The sequence below is a fragment of the Hemitrygon akajei genome, chromosome 1, assembly GCF_048418815.1.
Source record: "Hemitrygon akajei chromosome 1, sHemAka1.3, whole genome shotgun sequence".
NCBI lineage: Eukaryota > Metazoa > Chordata > Chondrichthyes > Myliobatiformes > Dasyatidae > Hemitrygon > Hemitrygon akajei.
The window spans coordinates 163,314,052-163,326,337 of record NC_133124.1 but is presented as its reverse complement, the minus strand read 5'-3'; the positions used below and the strand labels follow the sequence as shown (position 1 = coordinate 163,326,337).

Here is a 12,286-nt window from a genome sequence, read left to right as displayed (position 1 = left end):
ATTTCTGTCTAAATGTGCAATGTATAGTCATTTGTAATAAATAGTCTGTATTACAGGACAGAAATACAATGGTCTCAGTGTGAATTAATCAGTCTGATGGCCTGGTGGAAGAAGCTGTCCCGGAGCCTGTTGGTCCTGGCTTTTATGCTGCGGTACCACTTCCCAGATGGTAGCAGCTGGAACAGTTTGTAGTTGTGGTGACTTGGGTCTGCAATGATCCTTTGGGCCCTTATTACACACCTGTCACTGAAACAGTGGGAAGTTCACATTTACAGATGTACTGGGCTGCCCGCACCACTCTCTGCAGAGTCCTGCGATTGAGGGAGGTACAGTTCCCATACCAGGCAGTGATGCAGCCAGTCAGGATGCTCTCAATTGTGTCCCTGTTGCATGTTCTTAGGATTTGGGGGCCCATACCGAACTTCTTCAACCGTCTGAGGTGAAAGAGGCGCTGTTGTGTATTTTTCACCACACACCCGATATGTACAGACCACGTGAGATCATCGTTGATGTGTATGGCAAGGAACTTAAACACCAAGTTTAAATATTGCAAGTATCGCACGTGGAGTATTGAGTAGGCAAGGCAACAGCAGCCCTTCCAGGGCCAATGCTCTTTCCACTAACCCTCGTTCTCAGGGAGGATGCCCGACAGACGGGGGTAGGTCCAGTAACCACATAGCCAATGAGTACTCTTCAGCAGACGGGCAGGACTGAAGTTTGTTAGTTCCATATATACACCTTTACTGCTCCCAGATAGCGACCTTCAAGTTGCAGTGATACGTAACCTGGTCAATACCCTCAGTTCCAGAAAAGGAACATTTGAATCTCCTCTCAATCACTGACGAACCATCAGTGTATTTATTTTTCTCGATATTTATCATGTGTAACCCTCAGGTTGGGCTGGCGGTGTTAGTCTAGGGAAGACAGTCTCCAGCTCCACCAGATGTGTGAAACCTGAGGTGTAAAACCTCTTGTTTGTGTGGATGCTGTGTGATTGGTTCCCCCGTTACAAATCAGTACCACGAAATAACAGAGTTCACCATGTGCAGTTAATCGATTTTGCTTTTTAATTCTTCATTTGACTAAAGGGTTAGTAAAGTAAAACAAAAAGAAAAGGGCCCATTTTAATGAAACAGTCTAATGTGCACGTTGGAGCTCACAGTTTCCTCCCGCTGGTCCTCCATCGATTTCCCCGGGCTCCGTTGACTCCTGGCTCCACTCCAAGTCCACTCTGTCCTGCTGTCTACGACCTTTCCTTTCTGGCGTATTCTCTCTTCATCTCTCGTCAAACAAAAGACCCAGACACCTCGTTCTCAGGCACAGAACAAGAAAAAACTCTCCCTTCATTGGACGGTACACATTCCAATCTCTATCTCCGTTATATCCCGTTATCTCTGTCTCCTAAACAGAGATACCGTTTTGGATACTGTTGGGGCAGATGTCTCATCAGGGGAAGGCAGCAGCAGCCGAGTTCATGGCACCATGACTGGCTCTGTGGCACAGGAGGGAAGGAAAAGGAATGGGAGAGCTATAGTGATAGGGGATTCGATTGTAAGGGGAATAGATAGGCGTTTCTGCGGCCGCAAACGAGACTCCGGGATGGTATGTTGCCTCCCTGGTGCAAGGGTCAAGGATGTCTCTGAGCGGCTGCAGGACATTCTGGAATGGGTGGGTGAACAGCCAGTGGTCGTGGGATGAGGTCCTACAAGGTGAATTTAGGGAGTTTGGAGATAAACTAAAAAGTAGGACTACCAAGGTAATAATCTCTGGATTACTACCAGCGGCACGTGCTAGTCAGAGTAGAAATAGGAGGATATTTCAGATGAATACGTGGCTTGAAAAATGGTGCAAAAGGGAGGGATTCAAATTTCTGGGGATTGGAACCAGTTCTGGGGGAGGTGGGACCGGTATAAACAGGACGGTCTGCACCTGGGCTGGACTGGAACCAATGTCCTAGGAGGAGCGTTTGCTACTGCTGTTCAGGAGGATTTAAACTAATGTGGCAGGGGGATGGGAACAAGTGCAGAGAGACAGAGGGGTGTAAAATGAGGGTAGATGCAAAAAGTAGTAAGGTGAAAAGTAAAAGTGGCAGGCAGGCAAATCTAGGGCAAAAGGCAAAAAGGGCCACTTTTCAACATAATTGTATAAGGGCTAAGAGTGTTGTAAAAACGAGCCTGAAGGCTTTGTGTGTCAATGCGAGGAGCATTCGTAACAAGGTGGATGAATTGAATGTGCAGATAGTTATTAATGAATATGATATAGTTGGGATCACAGAGACATGGCTCCAGGGTGATCAAGGATGGGAGCTCAACATCCAGGGATATTCAATATTCAGGAGGGATAGACAGAAAAGAAAAGGAGGTGGGGTAGCATTGGTGGTTAGAGAGGAGATTAACACAATAGAAAGGAAGGACATTAGCCTGGAGGATGTGGAATCGATATGGGTAGAGCTGCATAACACTAAGGGGCAGAAAACGCTGGTGGGAGTTGTGTACAGGCCACCTAACAGTAGTAGTGAGGTTGGGGATGGCATTAAACAGGAAATTAGAAATGCGTGCAATAAAGGAACAGTAGTTATAATAGGTGACTTCAATCTACACATAGATTGGGTGAACCAAATTGGTAAGGGTGCTGAGGAAGAGGATTTCTTGGAATGTATGTGGGATGGTTTTCTGAAACAACGTGTCGAGGAATCAACTAGAGAGCAGGCCATTCTAGATTGGGTATTGAGCAATGAGGAAGGGTTAGTTAGCAATCTTGTCGTGCAAGGCACCTTGGGTAAGAGTGACCATAATATGGTGGAATTCTTCATTAAGATGGAGAGTGACATAGTTAATTCAGAAACAAAGGTCCTGAACTTAAAGAAGGGAAACTTTGAAGGTATGAGACGTGAATTAGCTAAGATAGACTGGCAAATGATACTTAAAGGGTTGACGGTGGATATGCAATGGCAAGCATTTAAAGATCGCAAAAGAATAAACCAGGGAAGGTAGTGCACCCGTGGCTGACAAGGGAAGTTAGGGATAGTATCAAGTCCAAAGAAGAAACATATAAATTAGCAAAAAAAAGTGGCACACCTGAGGACTGGGAGAAATTCAGAGACACAAGGGCTTAATTAGGAAAGGGAAGAAAGATTATGAGCGAAAGCTGACAGGGAACATAAATCTAACTGTAAAAGCTTTTATAGATATGTGAAAAGAAAAAGATTGGTCAAGACAAATGTAGGTCAAACAGGAACAGGTGAATTGATCATAGGGAACAAAGATATGGCAGACCAATTGAATACCGTAGATTCCGGATTTTAAGCCGCTACTTTTTTCCCACATTTTGAACAGCTTTGAACTTTGCGGCCTTTAATACGGAGCGGCTAATACATTATTTTTTTCATGCCGCCTCGTAAACATTTTGCCTCCTAACAGTAGACCATTAAAATTGATGAGTAGTTCACAGAGGTCCAATGAAATTGTACGATAAATCAAGCGCACTTTCACAATTAAATTATTGTAAATCAGTCATTTGTACTCACCCTCATCAACATGGAAAACACTCGAAGCATTGTGCTGCCTTATGGCAGTTATTTAGTTTATAATATTTTCGCTTAGTAATTCATTTTCTAGTTAAAGTTAGAAGAGTTTTAACTATATTTGTTTTCTGTACTACATCGCGGGATGCTATGACGTCACACCCGGTTTCGCGGTGTCTTGTGGGAAAACGCCGTTTGTGAATAAACGGAAAGGAGGGGGTCGAGCGGCGGAGCGGCGGAGCGAAAACGCTGCTTTTAAGTTAAAGGCTATCAATAACTTTTCCTGGTAGGCTGCAGTATATATATTTTTTACCAGTCGTTAGGAGATATTGGAATGTTGTTCAGTAAAGAAGTATACACAACGTATATTTAAAAGTAGCCGCGTTACGGGCACGGTTCGAAAAAAAGCATTTGCAATATGTATTTGTTTTTGTTACCATATGGATTTAATTAAAAGTTAAAAAATCCTCACGTGTAATATCTTTCTGTGTAAATATCTCATATTACACCGTGGGACACCTGCGGCCGAAAATCCGGTGCGGCCTAAAATCCGGTGCGGTCTTTACAATTAAAAAATTGATTTTATTTCTAAAATTAGAGCCAGCGGCTTTTAATCAGGTGTGCTCTGTAGTCCGGAATCTACGGTAACTACTTAGGTTCTTTCTTCACTAAGGAGGACATAAATAATCTTCCGGAAATAGTAAGGGACCGAGGGTCTAGTGAGATGGAGGAACTGAGGGAAATACATGTTGGTAGGGAAGTGGTGTTAGGTAAATTGAAGGGATTAAAGGCAGATAAATCCCCAGGGCCAGATGGTCTGCATCCCAGAGTGCTTAAGGAAGTAGCCCAAGAAATAGTGGATACATTAGTGATAATTTTTCAAAACTCCTTAGATTCTGGATTAGTTCCTGAGGGTTGGAGGGTGGCTAATGTAACCCCACTTTTTAAAAAAGGAGGGAGAGAAAAACAGGAGAATTATGGAATCTGGCTTCCTAAACCTTACCTACGCTTCCTTTTCTTTTTGACTAAATTCACCACTTCTCTCAACATCCAAGATTCCCTGACCTTGCCATCCCTGTCCTCCTGACATGGAGCATACCTGTCCTGTACTCTGTGAAGTTGGTTTTTTAACACCCTCCACAGGTCAGATATGGACTTGTCTAAAAACTACTGTTCCCAGTTAACTCTCCCTGGTTCCTGCTGAATAGTCTTGTAATTTGCCGTGCTCTAATCTAGTACTCTCGCACGATTTGTACTTGCCCTTATTGTTAGATATCTTAAAACTTGTGGTTAGTGTTCGCCTGACAATTCTCCCATGGGAATGTGTCAGTCTGGCCAGGCTTATTACTCAACAGCAGGTCCACCTCACCTCACCTATGTTTTAAGAGACACTCCTGGATGCATCTACCAAATTCTGTCCTGTCTGATCTCTTGCACTACGGAGCAATCTCTTCCACGAAGGAGCAATGTATATTGGAGTAACTGAAATCAACCATGACAAAAGCCCTGATACAATCAGAATGATTGCATCTTTATTGTGATGAGTTTTACCCATACACACTCAATGGATCCAATCACCTTTAATCTCCTTCTATCAATTCTCAAACATTGAAACGGTGGAACATTCAGCACCCATTCCAGTTCTCCAGCCCCTGTCAAACTACTGTCCCAAGTAGCTACTGGGTGCACAAACTGCAGATATCGTCATCGGGGAGACGGTGAGACAAGACCATAAGACATGAGGACAGCACCATAGTGTGGTGGTTAGCACAACGCTTTACAGTACAGGTGACCCAGGATCAATTCCCACCGCTATCAGGAAGGAGCTTGTACGTTGTCCTTGTGACCCTGTGGGTTTCCTCCGGGTGCTCTGGTCTCCACCCAGAGTCCAAAAGGGAACCGGTTGGTAGGTTGATTGGTCATTGTAAACTGTCCCGTGATTGGGCTAGGATTCTTGCTGGGCCGAACTCCTCGAAGAGCCTATTTTGCTCTGTATCTCAGTCAGTACATAAATAGATAAAGCAGCAGATATAAATGAATAAATATATCAACACACAAACAGAGGAGCTGAATTAGGCCTCTCTGCTCTGCTATTCCAAGATGGCAGATTTATTTTCTCTCTCTACTGCATTCGCCTGCCTGCCCCCGTAATCTTCGGTAATTTCCTAATCAAAGATCTGTTAAATTCAGCTAAAGTTTACCCAATGACTTGGCCATAAATTTCTACAGATTCACCAACTTCTGCCTACATAAATTCCTCATCATCTCTTTTCTAAAAGGACATCCTTGTATTCTGAGGCTGTGCCCTCTGATCGAAGGCTCCACTGTAGAAAACGTTCTCTGTATGTCCACTCTATCTCAACCTTTGATACTTTTCAAAACTCCTTTCTTTTAAGCTCCAGTGAGAACAGGCCCAGAATCATCAAATGCTCCTGATATATTAGCACTTTTTTTTCTCATTCTCATGAACTTTCTCTGGACCCTCTCCTCTGTTTATTCTGTGTTGATAACAAAACAAAATAATGGTTCTCAGCTTGGTCTACTGTAAGGAAGGTAGAGGCAAAGAAAGACAATGAACAAAGAGATTATTATTTTTACCAGAAGTAGCTCAGACTGGAGAGTTTCGAGTGATACAGAATAACCTATCAACTGGTCGGGTTCAATTGTATGACACACACTGCAAAGGAGCTTCTGGAAAAGTACAGAATCACCTGTACTACTGTTACTGAAAATTCAATGAACAATTACTCATACAGGTGATTATATAAACATTATAAGCAAACTGGAAGAAAAAGAACAATGTTACTCTAATCCAACACTACCTTCCTGTCTGCACTGAAACAATGTCAAAGGTCAACAGCAAAATAAAACATCTTAAGGAAGGTCTTACCTGCGACTTCTCACTGCTCCCCCTCCCCACACCTGGGTCACTTACTCAGCCTCTTCACGCCAGAGCCTCTCAGCTCCCAACTCCAAAGACTCCAGCCTGCTTGACCCCAACTTCTTTCTATTAGCTGCTGTTCATTACCTGATTACCCAATCACTATCGACTATCAATTTGCAAATGTGTCTCCTTTAAGGTCCTAGTGAGGTGAAACTTACCACCAAGTGGGACTGGGAAACATTTGAAAAAACCAACAGAGGGCAACTACAACAGCCACAAGGAAGGAAAAGTTGAAGTATGAAGGTAAGCGAGCTTAGCAAGAGTGCATGGCATTTCAGGAGAAATACGAGCATGGATAGAGCTTTGGCTATTGGAAGGGGGCAAAGAGTGGGAATTAAGAGGTCCTTTTCTGATTGGCTGCCGTTCCTCAGGGGTCAGTTTTGGGACTACTTCTCTGTACATTGTATATCAGTGATTTGGCTGACAGAATTGCTGGCTTTGTGGCCAAGTTTGTGGATGATACAAAGACATGTGGCGGGACAGGTAGAATTGTGGAAGGAGAGAGGGTGCAGAAGGACTTGGATTGATTCTGAGAATAGGCAAAGAAATGACAATTTTCCAAATGGAGAGAAAATGGGAAAAAATGAGGTGCAAAAGGACATGCTAGTCCTTGTGCAGGATTCCCAAGGTTAACTTGCAGATGGAATCGGTGGGAAGGAAGGCAAATGCAATTTTAGCATTCATTTCGAGAGGACTAGACTATTAAAGCAGGGATGTAATGCTGAGGCTTTATAAGGCTCTGGTGAGGCCTCATTCGGATTATTGTGAGCAGTTTCGTTCCCCTTATCTAAGAAAGGATGTGCTGATGTTGGGAGGGTTCAAAGGGGGTTCAGGAAATTGATCCCAGCAATGTAAGGCTTCTCAAATGAGGAAAGTTTGGCTCTGAGCCTGCACTTGCTGGAATTTAGGGAAATTGAAGGTGGGGGAGGATCTCACTGAATCCTATTGAATGTTGAAATGCCAAGATGGAGTGGGTGTGGAGAGGATGTTTCCTATAGTGAGGGAGCCTAGGACCAGAGGGCACAACCTCAGGGTTGTCCATTTAGAACAGAGATCTGGAGGAATTTCTTCAGCCAGAAGGTGGTGAATCTGTGGAATTTATTGCCACAGGGAGCTGTGGAGGCCACTGGGTGTATTTAAAGTGGAGATTCATAGGTTCTTGATAAGTCAGGGCGTAAAAGATTACGGGAGGAAGGCAAGCGAATGGAGACGAGAGGGAAATGGATCAGTCATGATCAAACGGTGGAGCGGATTTGAAGAACCGAATGGCCTAATTTGTTCCTCTATCTTATGGTCTAAGTCACCTTGCTCACCACGCCCTCTCCTCATTACTGCTGTGAGGGAGGAGATAGCAGAGCCTGAGGACGGACACTCATCATGGACAGAACAGTAGCATAACGGGTAGCAGGTCACTATTACAGAGCCAGGGACACCGGTTCGATTCCCACCACCGTCTGTAAGGAGATGTATGTTCTCCCCGTCTCCGCACGGGATCCGACAGGTGTTCAGGTTTCAGGTTTCCTCCCACCTTCCAAAGACACCCGGATGAATGGGTTAATTGGTCAGACGGGTGTGATTTAGCAGAGCAGGTTCATCGGGAGAGTCTGTTACTGTGGTTTATTTCTCTACAAATTAAAGAACAGTTTTAGAACAGCTTCCTAATGTTCATCAGATGTCTGAATGGTCCATGAACCCATGAACACCAGCTCACTATCATCTCCCTTTTTGCACTATCTACTTTTTACACAATTCTTATTGTACTTTTTTATGTATTCCACTGCGTTGCTGCTTCAACAGAAAAAAATGTCATGTGTATCTCAGTGATAATGAACCAGATCTGATTCTGAACTTGTTCAAATGTCAATGTTTATTTTGTTGTGTGTTATGTATAAGTCTGTCTGATCTACCAACTCCATTTCCCTGACATTTTTGTCTGCACCCTGCCCTGGGATATCTTCCCAAAATCAACACCTCACACTTAGCATCATGGAGTCATAGAAAGCTAAAGCACAGAAACAGGCCCGTAAACATTGAAATCAAAATCGCATCCACCACTTTTGCCAGCAGCTTGTTCCACACTCTCACCTCCCTCGGTGAAGTGGTTTCCCCTCATGTTCCCCTTCAACATTTCACTTTTCACCCTTAACCCATGATCTCCAGTTGTCGTGTCACCCAATCTCAGTGGAAAGAACCTGTTTGCATTTACCCTATCTAAACCCCTCATAATGTTGTATACCTCTATCAAATCTCCCCTCAGTCTTCTATGTTCCAAGGAATAAAGTTATAACCGACTCAATCTTTTCTTGTAACTCATGTCTCCTCTCCTGGCAACATCCTGTAAATTTTCTCTGTAAACTTGAACATAGCAACCCATCTCCTGTGCTCACTAATTTGACCGATGAAGGCCAATATGCCAAATACTTTCTTTAGGACCCAATCTGCCTGCAACACACACTTTCAATGAATTATGGTTGTGCATTCCCAGACCCCTTTGTTCCACCACACTCCTCAGTGCCGGAGCATTCAATGTAAGTCGTACCCTGGTTGGTCCTACTGAAATTCAACACCTCGTACTTGTCCGCATGAAATTCCATCTGCCATTTTTCATCCCATTTTTCCAGCTGGTACGGATCCCACTGCAGGCTATGATCGTTTTACTCACTGTCCACTACAACACAAATCTTGGTGTCATCTGCAAATTTGCTGATCCAGTTTACCACATTATCATCCAGAATGTTGATACAGGTGACAAACAACAACAGACACATCACCGATCCCTACAGCAGTCCACTGGTCACAGAAGAAATTATTACCAATCTCTGGCTTCTTCCATAATCCAATTTACTATCTCATCTTGAATGTCAAATGATGGAACCGTCTTGACCAACTTCCCATGTGGGACTTTGTCAGAGGCCTTGCTGAAGTCCACGTAGATAACATCCACTGCCTTGTCTTCATGAACTTTCCTGGTAACTTCCTCGAAAAACTCTGTAAGATTGGTTAGACACGACCTACCACACACAAAGCCATCCTGACTATCCCTAATCGATCCCGTCTATTAAATACTCATATACCTGGTCCCTAAGTATAACGTCTGATAACTTTCCCACTACTGATGTCAGACTCAGCGGCCTATAATTTCCTGGTTCATTCTTATAGCCTTTCTTAAACAGCAGAACAGCATCAGCTATTCTTCACTCATCTGGTACCTCACCTGTCATTAAGGATGATTTAACTGGGACCCCTGCAGTTTCAGCACTTGCATTCGACAGGATCCGAGGGAATACCTTGTGAGGAGTGAGCACCTCCTCTGTAATCTGTACAGGGTCCAGGACCTCACTGCTGCTTAGCCTCACTTCTTTCAACTCTGTGTCCATCTCCCAAGTTGATACAGATGTGTAAAATCAATTTCAGATCTCCCCGTTTCTTTTGGCTTCAAGCCTAGATTACCATTGTCATCTTTCAGTGGACCAATTTTGTCCTTTGCAATCCTTTTGCTCTTAACATACTGTGTCTGTAGAAGCCCTTAGGATTCTCCTGTGACTTGGTCTGTTGGAGCAGCCTCATGCCTTCTTTTAGCCTTCATTGTTTCTTTCTTAAGTGTTCTCTTGCATTGCCTTGAAATTAATGGCATAATGATCACTAGATGCAAAGTTTTCGAGTTTAACTCCAGCTGCCATCCCTTGGCCCTATTCCCCAGGTCATCTGGAATTCCGTGTATTTTGAGATAACCCTCTTCACTGTGCACCACCTCACCAACTTTGTTGATTGGGTGAACTTATTTCAAGAGGGTCACTGCACAATCTCTTCGGTACACCGTTGGTCACAGGCCCCCACTTTAGAGGAACTCCATTCCCATCGCAACTCTTAACCACCAAGGCCAATATTGTGTCCATTTCCTTATCTCACCCTCGATCCCACGTGTTCTCACCTTCCAGACTAGCTACAACGTGACATCTTTTCAAAGTCCCCCATAGACAACATCTGCCTTGCCATGTCAATCCTCTTGGCCACACCTTGTCCCCACCGTGTATCACTCCCACCCAATGGCTTATGTGAAGTAATAGTCTGGAGGGATCTAAATGAGGTCTCCACCATTCGTGGCCCTGCTGCCTACCTGTTGCTGTACCCAGCCCACAGCCACTCCCTCTTTGGCTCAGAGGTGCTCCCTCCCCCGATGCTCCCTCATTGGCCCTGAAGTACTTCCTTCCAGCTCCCTTAAAACCGGTCACTCCCTCCAGCTCAGATGTGCTCCCCCCACCAAATGGATGATCCTTCCCCCATCCAGTGCTGCTCTCACCAGCAAACACACTCTCCCCATCCCAGAGGATCACAGTCTGGGCTCCTTCTGCTCCTGCACACGGAGTGGCTGAGTCAGGTGTTGAAGCCCCTCAAACGCTGAAAGGGTTTATTAACCCGAGGAGCTATGTAAGTGTTAAATGAAAGTTTTCAAAGGAAAATGAATAAGGTAAACAGTAATACTCAGATCTTGAGTTGCAAAGAGTCCTTGAACGTGAGCCTGTAGGTCGTAGAATCAGTTCAGGCTGAAGTTATCCACGCCGGTACAGGAGTCTGATAGTTGAAAGGTAATACCTGTTCCTGAAGCTGGTGGTGTGGGACCAAAGGCTTCTGACCCTTCTGCCTGATTGTATCAGTGAGATGAGGGTGTTGGCAGGACCGTGAGGGTCTTTGATGATGGACGCTGTTTCCTTGTGGCAGTGTTGCTTGTAAATGTGCCCATTCCTGGGAATGCCTGTGATGGACTGGACTGTATCCACCACTTTCTTCAGCATTTTCCGTCCTTGGGCATTGGTGTTTCCACACCAGGCTGTGATGCAACCAGCTGGAATGTTCTCCACTCCACATCGTTAGAACTTTCTCAGTTTTTGGTGACAAGTGAATCTACACAAGTAAGAAAGTAGAGGTACTGTCGAGCATTTGTGATGACGCTTACATGCCGGTCCCAGAACAGATCCCCTGATATGTTAACGCCAAGGAATTTTTACCTAACTGACTCCCTCTGCCTCTGATGCCCAAGTGAGGACTGGCTCATGTACCTCCGGTTTCCTCCTATAGTCTGTAATCAGCTCTTGGCTTTCCTGACATTGACCATAAAATATAAGACCAGAATTAGGCCATTTGGCCCATCAAGTCTACTCTAGCATTCCAACATAGCTGAACCATTTTTCCCTCTCAGCCCCAATCTCCTGCCTTCTCCCCATATCCCTTCATCCCTGACCAATCCATCAATCTCTGCCTTAAATATACCCAGTGACTTGGCCTCCACAGCCATCTGTGGCAACAAGTTATAGGTTGTGTGTGAGGGTGTGTTTTGGTTGTGTGTTTGTGTGAGGGTGTCTGCAGGTTGATGAAGGGAGATTGGGGCACTCAATGGATTTCTTGTTTTTAGCCGAGACACCAGACACGCTGGTCAGACGGACGTAGCAGTCTGTCACATGATCCTTCTGCTCCCGCCATATCATCAGGACAGCACAGAATTGACTTCCGAGCACCTCCGAGCCAAGCTTTACGATGAACAGCGCATGTTGTGCAACAACGTGAGGAGCCCGGGCTTTGTCTGAATCACCAATTTTCCACCCAAAGAACAGTAAAGGCTTTCTTAATAAGAGGAGTCAATTTCCGTCCTTGAGATTTTAGTGTATACTCGTCACAAATGTGACAAAGAATCGTAGTTGTTGCAACATTGGCAGGACATTCTGCAATCACAAATACTCCTGAAAATACTGAGTGAAAAACCTTCCTCTAATATCCCCCTTGAACTTCCCTCCCCTTACCTTAAAGCCATGTCCTCTTGTACT

At 44.6% G+C, this 12,286-nt stretch overlaps 1 long non-coding RNA gene across 2 annotated transcripts in view; it reads left to right on the top strand.

Annotated features, from left to right (window-relative positions):
* The first annotated feature begins 6,136 nt into the window (after window positions 1-6,136).
* LOC140731935 (uncharacterized) overlaps window positions 6,137-12,286 on the top strand; it is a 70,422-nt gene continuing 64,272 nt past the window's right edge. Inside the window, exon 1 of one of the 2 annotated variants that reach the window (XR_012099944.1) lies at window positions 6,137-6,710. This is a non-coding gene — a long non-coding RNA (uncharacterized lncRNA). The remainder of the gene's footprint in view (window positions 6,711-12,286) is intronic. The other variant, XR_012099947.1, reaches the window with a different exon arrangement.